We start from the raw sequence: 12510 nt of genomic DNA on the forward strand, positions 1-12510 counted from the left end.
TCTCAGTCAATACAAGGATGCACCAACTGTCTCCTAGTGTACACTGTAAGGGGACACATTTTGCTGTAAGTATTAAATAATGGTCTATAGAAAGCGAGATGATAATCAAGAAATTTTCAGTAACTCACATGAAAATTAAGCACAAACTACAGCTGGAGATAGCTTATTTAAATGTTATGTTGAATTTATTTGTTCTCTCCGTGCATTCTTTCGTGTGTAGCCTCAAGAGCCAATAAAAGTTAGAACATCAATGGGCAGAGAGGTTTGGAGCACCCACTATGAGTGAACAAATAAGATTATTGATATCGTTTTTACAATCAACATCACTTTGAGGAGATGACAATGGTTTGCACACATCTGTATTGTCGCTCTTTAAAAGACGCCAAAATTGTATGTCTCTTCAGTCTTTCCATATAGTTCAAACATTACCTACTGAGTGTTGTGAGTAGTCCATTATTATAGTTGTATCTAACATGTTGGTTTATGGCATGATGCTTGTTAATAGTTATGACTTGTCACACATCTGATAAATGATGGCATGTTATACCTGATGATGGTTTCTTTCTGATGGAAACAGGTTGTTTTCTAAAGTCACTATACAGCTGTGTGCAAACCATGATTTTTCCAAAAATGTATCATGCCTACTGTGTGGAAAGTTCTTTGAATAAACTTGAGGTCTTGAGTTCAGTAATGTTCAAAGCTAATATTGGTCTATATATGGAGGAGGTAAATACATTATTATAAAACTGTCTACATTATTTCTTTAAACAAACAAAATGCGACATTTTATTTACACCAAACTCCTCAAAGTCTAACACGTTAACAAGCAAAGGGTTAATGGCAACTAGCCTCACATGAAACATTATTTAAACTGGAAGCCTCTCATAATTAAAACAATCAAAGACATATTTTACCACAGTTATTGACATACCATAGTAACAAGGTCTTACTGTGAGGATGTACATGGTTCAGTTGTCAACCGTTACAAAGGTATTACTCATTTTTATATTAAAGAGACAGCACACAAATACTTATTACTACAACTTACAGGAAAAATTAAGATTGTGTTTGAGTGCGCTCAACACTGAGAAAAAGAAACAGTAACCTTTCCATAAAAGTAATCTTTGCAAAATAATAAAAGATTCCAGAGTACTCCCCTTTTTTAGAGTCTACACTGACAGTATGTATAAGGAATTTTATATTTGGAACACCAATAGTTCGCTTTAACAATGCAGTGTTTATTGACTATTAGTTGTGGTTGTAATAAAAGTAGACACCTTAATGTTGTAGTCAGCCTCAAGTGTAAAGAAACAAGAACCCAGACCACAAGAGGGAAGAAGCAGTGTAGGGGAACAAGTTATATCCCCTTTTCCCAGGGCTGGCAGCCTACACCCACAATTTGTGCATCTGTGACAGCAGAACTGACACATGGTCATAGGGATGGCCGATTCCCTTCTGGTGCCATGGGAGTCTTGCTCATACCCTGTTATGGGGCAGGATAAGTCTCTTCACACTTTTCAAAATTAGAAAAGAAAACAATGAGCAATGAAGAACAAAAACTAAAGGGAATTTGGCAGTGTCATAAATGAGGTAGTTCAGGCACGACCTCAAAAAGGCGTGGAAAGCTTCAGAGTTTTAATATTATTTCACTTTAACTTATGATCTGCCATTTACTTATATAATGCCACTTAGACAATGAAACTTGCCACTCCCCCCCCCTCCCAACTACAAAATTTACCATTTCTTGATGGCTCTCCTTTCACAAAGATCTCCAAGCCTTGATTCTATGTACCCATGGGTATAACTGAACTACATCTACTCCTGCAAAATATCCCTACTGTGCAAATCCCACTTCCCTCTCCCCCCAAATTACTTCAATAACTGCAAGAGGAGTGCACACTCGAGTGTGTGTGTGTGTGATAGAGAGAGAGAGATTAAGTAAAATCTAACATACTTAGACAGATGGTGCACATAAAATCTTTGAAATTCAAGTGTACGGAAGAGATAATGGATTCAGTTGTTCATCTGTGTATAAAATGATAGTACATTTACAGTATAATAGTATATTAACAAAATGGTTATGTTATTCTAGTATGCGTCTCAGAATTCTGTTATGAAACAACTTTCTTACCCAAGAAATGTTACAAAATGCAACTAAACATAATATTAAAGTTATATATCAATGGACTTGAATAACTTGCATAACAGGTAGGTACAACTTTGAAACTAAAACTTACTGACACATATGTCTCATCTCATTAAGTTATTCACATACAAGTATCTACATCTACAGCATTACTCTGCAATTCACACTACACTTATGTGCCTGGCAGAGTTTCGTCGAATCACTTTCACTTTATTTCTCTTCTGTTGTACTCAAACTGCACACAGGAAACAAACATTTATTTTATTACATTGATCATTTCTCCCAACATAGGTGGGCGTCAACAAAATATTTTTGCATTCGGGCAGTAGAAAGTTGGAGACTGCAATTTCTTGAAAAGATCTCGCCACAACAAAGAATGCGTTTTAATGTTTCCGTGGAAACTCGTGTATCACATCCGTGACACCATCCCTCCTATTTTTAGTAATACGATATGAGCTGCCATTCTTTGAATATTTTTGAACTCGTCCATCAATTCTATTTGGAAGGATCCCATACTGCACAGCAATACTCAAACAGAGGATGGATAAGCATAGTAAAGGCAATCTCTTTTAGTGTGTTTGTCGCATCATATAAGTATTCTGCCAATAAAATGCAGTTTTTGGCTCACTTTCCCCATGACATTATCTATGGGATCATTTCCATTTAAGTAGCTTGTAATTGTTATCCCCAAGTATTAAGTTGAATTGACAGCCTTAGATTTGTGTAATTTATTGTGTAACCAAAACTTAACAAATTCCTTTTAGTACTCACTTGGATAACCACACACTTTTTGTTATTTAGTCTATTGCCATATTCCGTACCTTTAAAGGTATTCAGTAGAAATCATTTTCCAATTGATTTTCATCTTCTGATTCTTCTGCAAAAATATAGGATGGCTGCTAAGATTGTCTTGTAAATCATTTACATTGAGTAGGAACAGCAGAGGGCCTATGCGTATAAAACTTCCTTGGGAAATGCCAGATATCACTTCTCCATTACTCTTCATCAGCTACTATGAACTGTGACCTTCCTGACAGGAAATTTTAAATCTATAGTACACAATTTGATTAGAAGTTGCCTGTGAGGAATGGTGTTGTGGGTGTTGGAGAAAACAGTTCCTTTATTCCCACATACATTTAGCAATAACTGAACTCTACGCACATGAATGAATTGTGTAGACATGAACAGCACGGAATAACTAACTAAAGCTAAGTCAAAGAATAACTATATCACTGCACGTAAGTTAACACTTCACGGAATGTTTATGAAGCACTGTACACTTGTAGGGATCGATTGTCAGAAATAGGTCACTACTTGACTCCCCCCTTTAATGCTAACGATACCGCAGATGGAATTTCACATGCCGTCCAGCTCTTGTAACTACTTCTTTCTTGAAACCGGGCGGTGCGTCACATGTGTCAGTGGTTGTGTCAGGGAGTGTTGTAGTAGTCCTCGATGTCGGTCATGGTGTTGCAATGACGTGTTCGCTGAGCGTTGTGGTGTTCATGGGGTACAGGAACACATCTTGTAGCTTCTCCTGTCTTCTCTGGTTTGTGTTCAGTGGTAGCTGTGGTGTCTGTTGCGTCCAGAAATGCAGGCTTGATACGGTCCACTGCAACTGTGGTGGGTGTACCGTTAATCATTATGCGGAAAGTATTGGTATCCCTACTGACTACCAGATATGGTCCGTCATATGGTGGCTGCAGTGATTTACGCACAGTATCATTGGGTAAGAATACATGCGTGCACTTGTCTAGCTCCGCAAAAACGAATGAGTGTCTTCCAAGCTGGTTTCTGGGCATTGTTGGTCTCAATTGGCGTATATGCTCTCTTAATCTTGTGGCGAATTCTGAGGCTGTGATTGTATCATCTGCCATGCTGTGCAGAAATTCTCCAGGTAGGCGTAATGTTTGTCCATACACCAGTTCTGCTACTGTTGCTTTCAGATCACTTTTGAATGACGTTCGTAGACCCAAAAGTACGATAGGTAGTGTCTCTGTCCAATTTGGTGTTGCGTGACATCTCAGTGCTGCCTTTCACTGTCGATGAAGACGCTCAACCATGCCATTTGATGCGGGGTGGTATGCCGTGGTGCGTATGCGTTTCGTACCTAGTAACGCAGCCAATGCTTTGAAAACGTAGGCTTCAAATTGCCGTCCTTGATCAGTTGTAATTCTCAGTGGAACTCCAAACCGGGCAATCCAACCACGAAAAAATGTTTGAGCTGTAGTTTCTGCAGTGATGTCCTTCATTGGAAATGCCTCAGGCCACCTAGTAAATCTGTCAATCACCGTGAGGCAACAACTGTAGCCTTCCGATGCCGAGAGTGGGCCGATGATGTCAACATGCACATGGTCGAAACGCTGATTTGGTGGAAGAAATGTGCCTAATGGTGCCCTGACGTGCTGTGTGATTTTATTCCTCTGGCACGCCAAGCATTGCTTCACAAATGCTTTACAGTCTGTGTGCATACATGGCCATACAATTTTTGTTTGACCAATCTGAGTGTGGCTCTTACTCCTGGGTGTGACAGATTGTGCATTGATGCAATTGCCTGTGTTCTGAATTGCTGTGGCACAAATGGACATATCTTTCCTCTTGCTACCTCATAGTACAACTCAATGGTTGCTTCAGGAAATGTCACGAGCTGTAGCTTCAATCCTTTCTCTTGTTGCAATAGATCACGCAACTGACTATCACATTGTTGCGCATGCGCAAGGGCGTTGTAATCAATGGCCTTTGTCACTGCTTCCACCTGTGCGATGTCATCTGTTACTGTGGACACTGCTTCTATGCGAGAAAGTACATCAGCTGGAACATTTAGCTTTCCTTCCACATACACAATGCTGGTCGTGAACTGGCTGATATAATCTAAGTGTCGCAGCTGCCTGGGCGATGCTTTCTCTGGCTTTACCTTAAAGGCATAGGTAAACGGTTTATGATCTGTGTAAATCGTGAACTGTCGCCCTTCTAATGCGTGTCTAAATTTTTTTACTGTTGCATAAGTGGCGTACAGCTCACGGTCATATGTTGCCCAACATTGCTGAGATGGTGACAACTTATGACTATAAAATGCAATGGGCTGCCTTAACTGATCAATTTGTTGCTGAAGTACGGCACCAATGGCAAGGGACGAAGCATTAACCATGAGAGAGAGTGGAGCATGCGCGACCGGGTGTGCTAATTGCGCGGCCTCTGCTATAGCTTTTTTATAGCGTGAAATGCAGTGTCCGCCTCGATAGTCCAATGCACACTGTGGTTAGGTTTAGGTGCGCCTTTAAGTAGTTCATTCAATGGTGCAGTTATCAGTGCATGATTGCGAATGAAGCGTTTGTAGAAATTCACTTCTCCAATGAATCGTCGTAATTCTCTGACTGTGACAGGGCGGGGGCATTTGTTTATGGCCTCTACTTTACTATGTGGTGGTCGAATACCCTGTGCATTCACCAAATATCCTAGAAAGTGGACCTCTTTCTCACCAAAAACACACTTGGCAGGATTAATTACTAGTCCATGTGTGCGTAGGCGGTCAAACACTTGTGCCAAATGCTGTAAGTGCTCCTCTTCTGATGGAGACATCACCAATAAATCATCTATAAACACATAGCAAAAATCTAAATCTCTTGTAACCTCATCCATAAAACGTTGGAAGGTCTGGGCGGCATTACATAGTCCGAATGGCATTCGGGTGAATTCAAATAGACCGAATGGTGCTGTCACCGCTGTTTTAGGAATGTCTTCTGCAGCTATAGTGATCTGATAGTAAGCTCGAACTAGATCAATGGTAGAAAATATAGTCTTACCATGAACATTTGCAGAAAATGTCTTCTATATGTGGAACTGGGTACCGGTCTGGAATTGTCCTTGCATTGAGTTGGCAGTCACCGCAGGGGCGCCATCCATTCTTCTTTTTAGGCACGATGTGAATTGGGGATGCCCAGCTGCTACTAGGAACTCTGCAGATACCTTGTGACAGCATGCTGCGAAATTCCTGCTTTACCACTTTTAGCTTTTCGGCCGTTAAACGTCTAGGCTGAGCGTGAGTTGGCGGCCCTGGCGTGGTCAAAATGTGGTGGACGGTTGTATGCTTGACTGGTGGGAGAGTAGGCAATTGCTGTGTGATCTCGGGGTATCCTTTCAGTAATCGTATATATGGTGTGTCGCCTGTGACTGTGCGTACCTCTAGTGGTATGATACAACGGACTTTTCCTGTTGTATGCAGACTAGTAGTCAAATCTATTAGTCGCTGACGTCGCAGATCTGGCAGTAAGTTGTAGAAGGACAAAAAATCTGCTCCGATAATAGGCTGTGATATATCTGCCACTGTAAATTGCCATTCAAACACACGGCGTAGCCCCAAGTTAAGGAATAATGTTACTCGACCGTATGTTCTAATTTTGGAGTCATTGGCGTGTATAGATAACAGTCGTTGCAGCTCCAGCGTGATAGGCGGTTTGCTGGATATACGGACACTTCTGCGCCTGTATCGATGAGAAACTGTAGTTTTGTTTCGCGGTCTGTCACAAAAAGTCGGCAAGTGTTTGCACTGGAAGTTATTGCTGCTACGGTGTCTGCCTCATGTTTCCACTTGCAAGGTGGCGTACACTTTCGTGCATCATTACCAAATGTCTTGTGGTACCAGCATAAGTTCTGTAGTGACGGTGATCGATTGCGACTTCGTGGCCGCGGCGGCGTGGCCGTTGGCGGTTGTGCGTTGTTTGTAATGCAGCTACCTATGTGGTCAACTCTGCCAGTTGTGATTGTAGGGAGACTAACTTCACTGTGGGTGAATTTTCTTGTTGTGGCATTAATGTTGAGACACTTGATGTGGGATACATTTCAATTAACCTGTCGGCCATTTGTGCCAGTGAGTTTAAATCGCCTGCACATACCGTGAGAATTTTTTGAGTATCTGGCGGCAACCGAGACAACCATATATTTCGTAGCACATCATCAGTTACAGTGTTACTTTCCAGTGTGCGCAAACGTCGTAGGAGTTGTGATTGAGTGCGATCTCCAAGTTCTTCAGTGCGCAGTAGCTTCTCTAGCCGTTTTGCCTCTGATTCTGACAAACGCGTTATTAATGCGTTTTTAATGGATGCATAATGATCGGTATCCAGTGGTGCGGCTAGGATATCATGTACTTCTGCTGCTAGATCTTCTGTAAGTGCTGCAACCACATAGCTGTACTTAGTTTCGTCCGCCGATATTTGTGCGAGGACGAACTGGCTTTCTAACTGGGCAAACCACAATAGAGGATTATGTAACCAGAATGGTGGAGGTTTTATTGTCACCCTGTTAATTGCACTGCTGGCTCCAGGTTGAATTGAGACTGGTGAATCGGTCATTATCGTGCTGAAACGAGCGCGACGCGGCTGGCGCGGAAGTTACAAAAATTAACGTTGCGGAACTTCGTTAAACGCTGAAGCCGATGCGGATGTTAACGTAGTTCGTCGGGTGTCACCAAATGTGGGTGTTGGAGAAAACAGTTCCTTTATTCCCACATACATTTAGCAATAACTAAACACTACACACATGAATGAATTGTGTAGACATGAACAGCACGGAATAACTAACTAAAGCTAAGTCAAAGAATAACTATATCGCTACACGTAAATTAACACTTCACGGAATGTTTATGAAGCACTGTACACTTGTAGGGATCGATTGTCAGAAATAGGTCACTACAGTGTCAATAGCCTTCTGGAAATCTAGAAATATGGAATCAATTTGAGGTCTCCTGTCAATAGCACACATTACTTCATAAGAAAAAAATAACTAGCTGTTTTCCACAAGAATTATATCTTCTGAATCCATGTGATTGTGTCAATCTTTTTCGGCAACACATAGTATGTGTTCCAAAAGCCTACAGCAAATTGATGTCAGTGGTATGGGTCTAATTCATTGGTTTCCTTTCTTGAGTATTGGTGTAACTTTCTTTTGTCAAGCAAGCAGTTGCATACGATTGCTAAATATGAACCTATTACATCAGCATATTTCAAACGGGACCTAACTGACATGCATCCTCGACCAAAAGACTTGCCTTTATTAACTGACTGAAGTTCCTTTGCAAGGTAGTTCATAATGTTTAAACACAGTATATGTTCCAAAAGCCTAATGCACATTGATGTCATTGGTATGGGTCTGTAATTCATTCGATTACTCCCATTTCCTTTCTTGAGTATTGGTGTATCTTTCTTTTGTCAGGCAAGCAGTTGTATATGATTGCTAATTATGAACCTATCACATCAGCATACTTTGAACGGGACCTGATTGGCATGCATCCTCAGCCAAAAGACTTGCCTTTGTTAACTGATTTAAGTTCCTTCACAACACTCAGGATATCTACTTTTAAGTTATTCATGTCTGCTGCACTTCTTGATTTGAATTCTGGAATATTTACTTCACTTTCTTTGGTGGAGGAATTTCGTAAAATGGTATTTAGTAACTCCGCTTTAATGGCACTGTCATTGGTAACATTACAACTGCTATCACACAGTCTTGCCACCGGTGTACTTTGCATATGACCAGAATCTCTCTGGATTTTCTGTCGGATTCCAAGAGAGTGTTTCTTTGTGGAAACTATTAAAAGCATTTCACATTGAAATCTCTGTAAAACTTCGCCACTCTTGCAGGTTTTGTGTTCTTTTAAATTTGCCATGCCATTTTTTGTGACTTACGAAAAAGTATTCTGACATGTTCTGTGCACCATGGGGGATCATTTCTGTCTCGTATTAATTTATTTGGTATAAATCTCTCAATTGCTGACAATATTATTTCTCTGAATTTGAGCCAAATCTGGTCTGCATTTGCATGGCTAGTTCAGAGGGAATGTAAACTGACTCTTAGAAAGTTGATGAGTAAATTTTTCTCTGCTTTCTTTAAGTAAATATATTTTGTGCTTATTTTTGGCAGGCTTGGATTTACAGTATTCAATCTTGTTACAATGACCTTTTGGCCACTAATCCTTGTATCCACCATGAAGCATCCTATTTTCTCAGGATTATTTTCTGTTAAGAGATCAAGTATGTTTTCATAACCATTTACACTTCAAGTGGGCCCCTGAACTAATTGCTACAAAATAATTTTTGGGGAAAGCACTTAGTACAATTTCTGATGATGTTTTATATACCGCTGGCTTCAAACATATATTTTTGCCAACATATTGAGTGTTAATTGAAGTCACCACCAACTATAACCACATGAGTGGGATACTGAAGTTTTCTTTGAGCCTTTCAGTAATTATATAATCTGAGTCAGGGAGTCGGTAACAGGAACCAGTTATTAATTAATACCAGTTGTCAATTGTAACCTCTATCCATACCTACGTCACAAGAATCATATCTTCTGAATCCATGCTGACTGTGTCAATTTATCTTTTTCTGCAAGGCAATTCATAATGTTCTAACACAGTATATGTTCCAAAAGCCTTCTGCAAAAACTATTTCTGACAGCAAAAAACATACCAACACCAGCTGCATTCTATATTTTCCGCACACTGTTACGTCATTTGTAAAAATTTCAGCTAAAATTATCTACAATTTTAGCTAGCTTTCAATATCTATGATCTGAGCTTCAGTGCTTTCTATCAGTGATTGGAGCTCTGGTTCTTTCCCAACACATGTACAACAATTTACTACTATAAAAACTATGACTACAGGTTTTACAAAGAATGTTCAGAAATGCAGGCAGCTATGTATGCTTGGCAAGAGTGACAGGATATACATTTCACAGTATCTGAGTAGTCAGCATAAAATATTCAGAGATGACAATGAAGATATGGAAAAAAGTAAATAGCAGTGTTCAGTATACCTTAGACAAGTAGGTTCCAAGCAAGATCTTAAGGGATGGGAAAGACCCACCGTGCTAAAAAAATGCTCCGTGAACAATGACAGCTTCATCTCTTATTCAAGAAAAGTCAAAATCTAGCTGACAAACAAAAGCTGAAGCCCTATGAGGTTTTGGTCTTACGTAAAATCAGTAAGTGGTTCAAAATCTGTTCATTCGCTTGGAGACCATACTACCACTGAAACAGAAGATAATGAGAGATGGCCAAAATACTCAATTCAGTCATTTGAAATTGTTTCACCAAAAAGATCGTAACACAGTCCCTCCTTTAGCCATAGTACGAACGTCGAAATGGCAGACATTGAGATAAGCGACCAAGGAACAGAAAAGAACTACAATTGCTTAGTAGGGGAGAGGCATTAGGACCAGATGAGATACCTAAAAGATTCTACAAAGATTATGTGAAAGAACTTGCTCCCCTTCTAGTAGCAGTTTATCACAGACTGCTGGAGCAATGAAGTATTTAGTGACTGAAAAAAAGCACAGGTCGTTTCCATTTTCAAGAAGGGCCATATGACAGATGCAATTTTAGAACTACATTATTGATGTCAATCTGTTGTAGAATTGTGGAACATGTTTGATGCTCAAGAATTATGACATTTTTGGAAAACATTAATCTTCTCTATAAAAATCAACGTGGATTCCACAAACAGAGATCTTGTGAAACTCAGCTCGCTCTGTTCCTCCATGAGATTCATAGTGTTTTGGACACAGGGCTTTGGCAGATGCCATGTTCCTTGACTTCAGGAAGACATTCGACACCTTCTCGTACTGCCGTTTAGTGAAAAAATATGAGCTTATCAACTATCAGACCAGATTTGTGACTGGATTCAAGACTTTCTTGCTGACAGAACTCAAAAATTGCTCTTAATGGAACAAAATCAACAGGCGTGTAGGTAATTTCCAGAGTACCCCAAGGAAGTATGACAGGACAGTTATTGTTAAAAATGTATGTAAATGACAAAGTAGAAAGTGTCAGACACTTTTTAAGGCTGTTTGCAGATGATGCAGTTATTTATAACAAAATAGCAACATGAGAAGACAGTATTGATTAGTGCAGAATGACATGCAGAGGATTGATGAATGGTGCAGGCTCTAGCAGTTGACCATGAACATAAATACATGTCACATATTATGCATACACAGGAAAAGAAAGCCACTATTGTACAGCTACACTATTTGTTAGAAACTGCTGGAAACAGTATCTGCCGTAAAATATATAGGAGTAACTATCCAGAGCAATCTTAAGTGGAATGACCACATAAAACAAATAGTGGGAAAAACATATGCCAGACTTGATTCATAGGAAGAACTGTAGCTCATCCCTGAAGGAAGTGGCTTGTAAGGTTCTTGCTCAACTAGTTCTTGAGTACTGTTCATCAATATGGGATCCTTATTAGATAGGACTGATAGAAAACGGAGAGAAAGAGAAGATTCAATGAAGAGTGGCACATTTTGTCAAGGGATCGTTTAGTCAGCACAAGAGAGTTACTAAGATGCTCAATAAACTCCATTGGCAGACTTTACAAGAGAGATGTTATGCATTACTAAGAGGTTTACTATTGAAATTTTGAGAGAGCACTTTCCGGGAATGGTCGAATGGCATATTACTTCTTTACACATACATCTCATGTACTGGCCATGATGGGAAGTTATAGCCAGTACAAAAGCTTGCCAACAATCATTCATCCCATGCACCATTCATGACAAACAGGGTACGGGGGATAAGTTAGTGGTACAATTAGTGGTACAAAAGTACCCCTCCTCCACCACACATTATTAGGTGGCTTGTGAAGTATGAAGCAGATGTAGATGTACCTACGGTTCCTAGGTCTACCCTTGTCTTATGTTTGACTAGCACCCTGTGAAACTGAAGTCCTTTTTGTTGTTTCCTGAGACCCTCTAACCTAAAAAGCCACCCAGTCCACTCCACACAGCCCTTTATATCTGTGTAGGTTGTCTCCCATGTGTAATAGACCACTGACCTATAAAGTAGAACTCAGTACCCCATTACCCAATGGTACAATTCATGGAATCTGTAGCCAACAGGGCTATGTAACCCTCCCAGCCTCTGATTCAGACACTCCATTTAACTCTGTACTAAAGGTCTGCAATCGGTCCTGTCGACAGCACTACAGATGGTGAGCTCTGCCTTCATATTGCAAGCAAGACTGGCTATCTTGACTACTTCAGATAGCCATATTGAGAAATTTCAGTATTTATAACCAGCTTTGCCCAGAAGGAAGTACTACTGCTAATTTTCTTTATACCTGCATATTCATATTGAAGCTCAAAACACCGAGAAATTTTTACGAATCTATTTTAAACCTTCAACTGCTTTCAATGAGTTAACTCATCAAGCTCCTTCGTTCCCCTGTGTGCTGTTGATAAGCTTAGTGTGGCCACAGGGTTTTACTTGAGCAGTACTAACAAGTTAACTCAATCCTCGTTGCCGTTCCCTGAGCACTAATGATGAGTACAACCATGTCAGCATTGTGGTACATGCATGTTGTTGA

General features: G+C 40.1%; 1 protein-coding gene across 1 annotated transcript in view; it reads right to left on the bottom strand.

The window, feature by feature from the left end:
* LOC126175337 (tRNA pseudouridine synthase-like 1) overlaps positions 1-12510 on the bottom strand; it is a 104210-nt gene that overhangs the window by 375 nt on the left and 91325 nt on the right. The gene's annotated exons all lie outside the window — the stretch shown is intronic.

This window comes from Schistocerca cancellata, chromosome 3, assembly GCF_023864275.1.
Source record: "Schistocerca cancellata isolate TAMUIC-IGC-003103 chromosome 3, iqSchCanc2.1, whole genome shotgun sequence".
Lineage (NCBI taxonomy): Eukaryota > Metazoa > Arthropoda > Insecta > Orthoptera > Acrididae > Schistocerca > Schistocerca cancellata.